This window comes from Ovis canadensis, chromosome 2 (genome assembly GCF_042477335.2).
Source record: "Ovis canadensis isolate MfBH-ARS-UI-01 breed Bighorn chromosome 2, ARS-UI_OviCan_v2, whole genome shotgun sequence".
NCBI lineage: Eukaryota > Metazoa > Chordata > Mammalia > Artiodactyla > Bovidae > Ovis > Ovis canadensis.
Window position 1 is genome coordinate 245,285,608 of NC_091246.1, and position 6,000 is coordinate 245,291,607.

At 49.6% G+C, this 6,000-nt stretch overlaps 1 protein-coding gene across 9 annotated transcripts in view; it reads right to left on the reverse strand.

Annotated features, from left to right (window-relative positions):
* WDTC1 (WD and tetratricopeptide repeats 1) overlaps nt 1-5,011 on the reverse strand; it is a 68,368-nt gene extending 63,357 nt beyond the window's left edge. For all 9 annotated transcript variants that reach the window (XM_069574892.1, XM_069574887.1, XM_069574889.1 and 6 more), the window contains exon 1: nt 4,571-5,011. The gene's annotated coding sequence lies outside the window, so the exon portion shown is untranslated. The remainder of the gene's footprint in view (nt 1-4,570) is intronic.
* Between the last annotated feature and the right edge of the window lie 989 nt (nt 5,012-6,000).

Below are 6,000 nucleotides of genomic sequence, written 5' to 3' on the forward strand. Positions count from 1 at the left end.
TCCAAGCACTCTTTGCCAAAAGACACTCTGTCTCTTATTTCTTAGGGTTAGGCTAAGGCATCAAAATCACCTTGACTCTGCTGGTCTCAAACACAAACTTAAAGCTTGCATTTCAGGGTCATGGACTAAGTTGGCACAAGAACATCTGAGAAAGGTGTGGATGGCAGGACAAGCCCATCAGCCAAGCATCACTGGAAAAGTTCTTTTGCCATCTCTGAGGCTCCTGGCTTAAATGACTCCATATGGGGCTGACTGAAGCATTCTCTGGGAAAGGCCATCCTAAGAAATGCTCTACTTTGTGGGAGCTCTGGATGAAAACTCACCTTGATGTCTTCTCTGTCTGTAGAGTTCTCTATCGCCATCTGAGTTTTGTAAAAGATTTTCCTGTTCTCAGAACTTTGCTTTTCAGTGACCATACATACTAATTTATCTGCAGTGTCATAGGGCCACAATTATCTTAAGGTAGTAGAAGGGAAGAGAAACAGAAATGGGAGAGTATTCTGATAACATTATCCTTTCTCACTGAATTCAAGAGCATCTGGTCTTGCATTTCACCTTTAACTTGCATCGCCCCCAATCCTGCCACAACTCTATGTACCTCTCATAGGGAAGCCCTTTAAGTTTCGCCCTCTATTTTCACTCCTAGCAGAAAGGTCAAGCAAAACTAAGTTGATCAATTTGGAAATGTTTCCTTTTTGATTCAACTGCAGTTGTGTTACATCCAGATGTCCAGCTCAAGAGGGAACTGGAAGAGGCACTGGCACCCAAACACTCAGGCCTCAACTGATGAAGCTCCCTGACCAGAAACGCCTGACTCCCATTCTGAGAAAGGCTCTCTAAAAGGTTTAAGAATAAGCACAGTTTTATGCTTTCCGAAAATAAAATCTGGAGGTTATGAACAAGGACATAATTTTACCAAGGTCCTGATCCTAACACTGCCTCCAAAGAGCTTGTAGATAGCTACCTGGGCAAGGACAGATCCTCTTCTGCCCCCTTCCCCAAGAAAATGGGGTTAATACCTCCCCAGATGGCTACAGGGAGGATTAAGGGTTGTCATTCTTTGCATCCAGCTCTGTCACAGCTCTAGCAGTTAGGACCTTGTTCATTCTAAAATGAGACACTAAATATAAACATGCAGCAGTGAACCCTGAATCTGACTCTACAACAGGGTGAGAACTTCCATTCCACACAGCCTCCAACACTGCCTCCTGTACCCCAACCTGCTGGCTGAATCCTCCTCTTATTCAGGCCTCAAGTTTTTAAGGTATTAGTCACTAATGCCACAAAGCCCTTTGTGGAGTCAGCAGCTATTACTAATAGCACCAAGAATGAACCCCAGAACTACTCTCAGGGTTTCCGACAGGCCTGAATTCACCCTGAAGAAACCAAAGTCCCTTCACCCCCAAACCCAGGCCCTTGAGGGGCAATAGATGAGATCTAATGAAAAGCAAATATTACATCAGTGAGTCCTCACAAACCCACTGTAGAGTAGGTGGTCATTTCACAGATCAGAAAAGCATAGCTCTGAGAGAACATGTGATTTACTCCAGGACACGCATCTAAGAAGGTGCACACATAGGATCAAGTATCAGCCCTACTATCACTCCCTGTGTAACCTCCAGCATATCTGTCAACTTTCTGGATCCTCAGTTTCCTCATCTGTAGAGTGGGAATAGCGATAATACTTATCACTAGGACTAAATGAAATCTTGGAAGAAAAGTGTCCAGCAAGTACCAGGCACAAAATATTCAATACATATTAGTTTTTTAGGGATCAAAAAATAGGAATTTTATATAATTTTCACATATTAACAGTTTAAAATACTAAAAAAAAGAACTTGTCCAATTAACTACATAAGTATGAACTCCTTTACCATATCTTTGATAAAAAGTGGCAAAGCCTCTGCTTGAATACTTCCAATGATGGCTAACTCACTCCTTCACAAGGCAGCCCATTCTGTTTTTAGAAAGCCAAATTCTCTCCTGTCACGCCAACATCTACCCTCTTGGGATTTTCATCCTCTGATCCTAGTGCTGCATTCCAGGATCACACAGAGGAAAGTCCAGTTCCCTTTCCAAGGACAATTCTTCAAGCATATGTCCCCCAGGCTCTTTGCTCTGGTCCCTTCAGCTCCTGATCCAGTGTCACTGTCCCCGAGGAGACAGAACTAGGTCTGAATTCTGATCCTTTCACTTACTAGTTATGTGGCCTTAAGCAAGTTATTTTACCTCTCTGAACCAGTATCTTCATATGTATACCAAGAAAAATGATTTTCACCTCACTGGGTAGTCATAAAGGTTAAATTAGATAAAAGTAAGAACACTACTGAGCATAGAGTCTGACATATACCAGGCCCTCAATAAATGTCAGTCACTTTTTAGGATGTATTCCAATTAGCAAATATCCCTCACAGTAAATGAGCCAGAATTAAATGTAACACAAGGGACTGGTTTCTGATGGGAACTATCAAGGCTTGGGTTTTTGAAGAGCTTTCTTATTATACAGCTGAGAAGAAAGCACAGCCCAATAGTTATATGGGTTTGGCAGCCCAAAGATGTGGTGGAGAATCTGGAAAGGTGACGATGAAAGAAAGGAAACAGAATGGATCATTAAACCAGTCGCCCAAAAGAAAAGTTAAGTATCACCACAGTACGTGTTGTCTATGACTCCCTCTCTGAGACCCAGGACTGCACATGCAGGCTATATTCCTTAATTCAAAAAAGAGAGAAGAAAAATAATTAAAGAATAATTAAAGTCACAGTTCTGGATCATCCCAGCAGTTAGCCTCTCCAGAGCTACAGATGTTTAGCAGGGGGCTTCTTCAGTTGTAACCTGCCAGATTCTGAAGCCCAGGTGTGTGAAAATATCCTTCACAGGATGTCTCATGAGTTCTTTCCAGCTCGGAAAGCTGTTTGACAACTTTAAAACTCAAAACTGGCAAATCGTCAATGACATCATCACCACAAGCATTACACATATTCTTTCCTTCAGTGACCCCAAGGGAAGGAGTCCCAGGCACAAATATGAATTGCTGTTCAGTTATTCCTCAAAGTTGACCCAAAGCACTGCTTCTACAAACAGAGATGTAACTTGAACATAAGTGCCCCAAAACAGATTAAAAGAGGGAATGATCACTGGACTCCAGAACTGAAGCAGTGTGATCACAAACTATGGCAGAAAAGGTTGTTTTCCCACCTACTAATGAAACACAACAGCTTGCAATGAAGAAATTCATTGTCAGTCTTAAGACTCGGCCCAAAGAAGCCCTTCTAGTTACTCCTTGGCATGTGATAGAGGATCTAGTTATTACTATACTCAACAGCCAACAAGCTCTTTAAAAACAGAAGAATTACAAAGAAGACGCCAGAATTCCAATCAAAATAGCCTTAAGTAGTTCCTTCAACTTTTAGGAACTCAAGAAGGACTGCAAGGTACAGAAAAGTTTAGTGAGGCCACTGGGCATACCCGTGCCCTAGGTGGGAATTTCATAATGCCTTTGAGTCAGAAGGTGACCTCAGAATATTCTTCTCAAAACTGTTTCAGGCTTTATTAAAAGTGATGACTTAACTGCCACTTTGCCCTGATCACCTACCCATCTTCAGAAAGAATGGGGAAGCTACAGCCACCCTACCAGGCTTCTAAACTCACTAACTTGAGAAGAAAACTTTAAGTTGCTCTACCAGTTAAAGAAAGTCATAGAAGAAAAGGCCTTTGGGCAAAATAGTCAAATTAGGTTGTTAGACATGAGTCGTAAGGTCCCGGTATCTCTTTTCTAGAGACCCCGGTGGCACACCTGCAGAGGAGAGCCAGAGGGCACTGGGCAAATTCAACCTGGCTGGCAAGGGGGCGTCTCTGCAGCTTTCAGCAACGAGAATTGGAACCTGCTGGGTCGCAGTCTCTCTCCTACTCCACACTTCCTATTTGCCCTTTGAAGTGGGTACTGAATAGCCAGTTCCCAAGTAAAGGCCCTTTTGTACGGGCGCTACAGTCGCCTGGTGGAAACACCTCGGCAGAGTTTAGTTTGCTGCCAGGATGGGCCATTGAAGGCATCTGCGGCTGCCAGAAGCCTGGTCTGGACACGGGGACAGACACAGAGAGAGAGAGAGAGAGAGAGAGAGAGAGAGAGAGAGAGAGAGAGAGAGAGAAACTAAGAGAGAGCAGGAGGTCAGGTCAACGTTGCCCTCTCGGCACTTCCACCTGCCCCCTTCTTCCTGAGACCCGGGCCATATCAGATGTCAAACAAAAACTCCGCAAAAAAGTCCCGTGATGGGACGACTTCCACCTCTCCCTCTGCTGAGGCTACCCGAACTCCCAGAGCCTTCCCCCCCACGTCCCAGCCAGCCCTCCGTCCCCACCATGACCCCGGCCCACTCTGCCCTCCGCCCCGGCGAGGCCTGCCCCTTCTTGGGACACCCCGGCCCCCCTCTACCCCGAGGCGGACGGGCTCAGGCCCCCGGGCCGGCAGGGCTGGGGCCGGCCCAGAGCAGAGGCGGCCCGTGCGCCCAAGGCTGCCGGAGCCGGTCCTCGCCTGGGTGCCCGCGAAGAGCAGGAGGCGGCGGCTACCCGTACCTGTCAGGCCTCTTCCTAGGACCGGTGGCGGCGCAACTTCAGGAGCCCATGTCCGTCCGGGGGGCCCGGCCCCTCTCCCCGGAGGGGGGGCGCGGATCCCGGGGAGGGGGCTGGGGGACCCGGGCTGCTCTAGCCCCTTCCCATGCTCCCCGCCCGGCGCCTGGCCGGGGCCGGACAGCGCCTCCGCCCGCCCCTGCGCACCGCCTCACACCCGCGCTCACACACACACTCACACTCCCTCGCGCGCTCTCACACACGCACTCCCCTCCCTCCTCCTGCTCTGTTTATCTCCTCCAGCTGTCTGGGGACCCAGGAGAAGCCCAGCACCGCGCCTGCGCCACGCAGTCTCCGCCCCCGCCCCGCGCCTCACAGCCAGCGGCTACGCTACGGAGACAGCGCCCGGCAGTTTCCAGAATGGCGATCAGGGGCCCCCCCACACACCCTCCACTCCCCGCGCCCGGTCAACGTCTGCTGCCGGCGGCGCCCACTAACCTGCTAGTGGGGGAGCCCCGCACAGCCGCGGCCAATCCGCTTCGCCGCTCGCCAGACCGGCAGCCAGTGGGAGGGCGGAAAAGCTGGGCTAGGCCCTGGGGCATCCTGGGAGTCGTAGTTTTTCTCCGTCGAAGAACTCCCGCAGCGCGGGCTCACCCCGCCCAGTTGCCATTAGTTACCCGGACGCGCCTTCTATCCTATATCCACGTAAAATGCTCCCTGCTGTCACTTTTGGGACACTCCCCTCACCCACTGCCCCCAGAGGCCGACACAGTTTCGCAACAGCCTTCTCAAGACTTCCTCAGAGCCCCTTAATTGCGGGACCCGTCAAGGCTTGGGGCCCCAGGTCCTCCCCAAGAGCCAACTCTCGGCTCACTCCATCCTATTCTTGGGAGCTGAGCAGCGGCACATTCCTCACCGTTGTCTCCCCGCTTGAAGGAGGAGGATAAAAGGTAATCAGCCTACACCGGGTGGCCTGGAGGGGAGCCAGCCGTACAGACACTCTTGGAAACCCTCAGTCTGTTGGGAGAGACAAGATGCATCTGAGATCGGTGGAAGTACTGCTGTTCCCACCTCTGAGAGGCGGTTCCACCCTTGTGGAGTCCCAAGTCTGACGGAGGAGTCACTTCCTCTCGATAAGGAAGCTCCCAAGGTCACAAGGGAGTCATTTTGCCTAACTTATGAAGGTAGAGACCGGGCCCCACCCACGAGGAGCCTCCAGTCAGAAAAAGAAGACAAGGTCATCTTCCAAGAAAGGAAACTTATCGCTCACCCGTAGGGTGCCCTCTGTCAGACAATAACAATAATGTGCTTTTGCTGAGCATTTGCTTACTATGTCAGCACTGTAGTGAGTACAGTTCCTTGAAAAGTGAAAGTCGCACAGTTGTGTCCAACTCTTTGGGATCCCATGGACTGTGGCCCACCAGGTCCTCCATCCA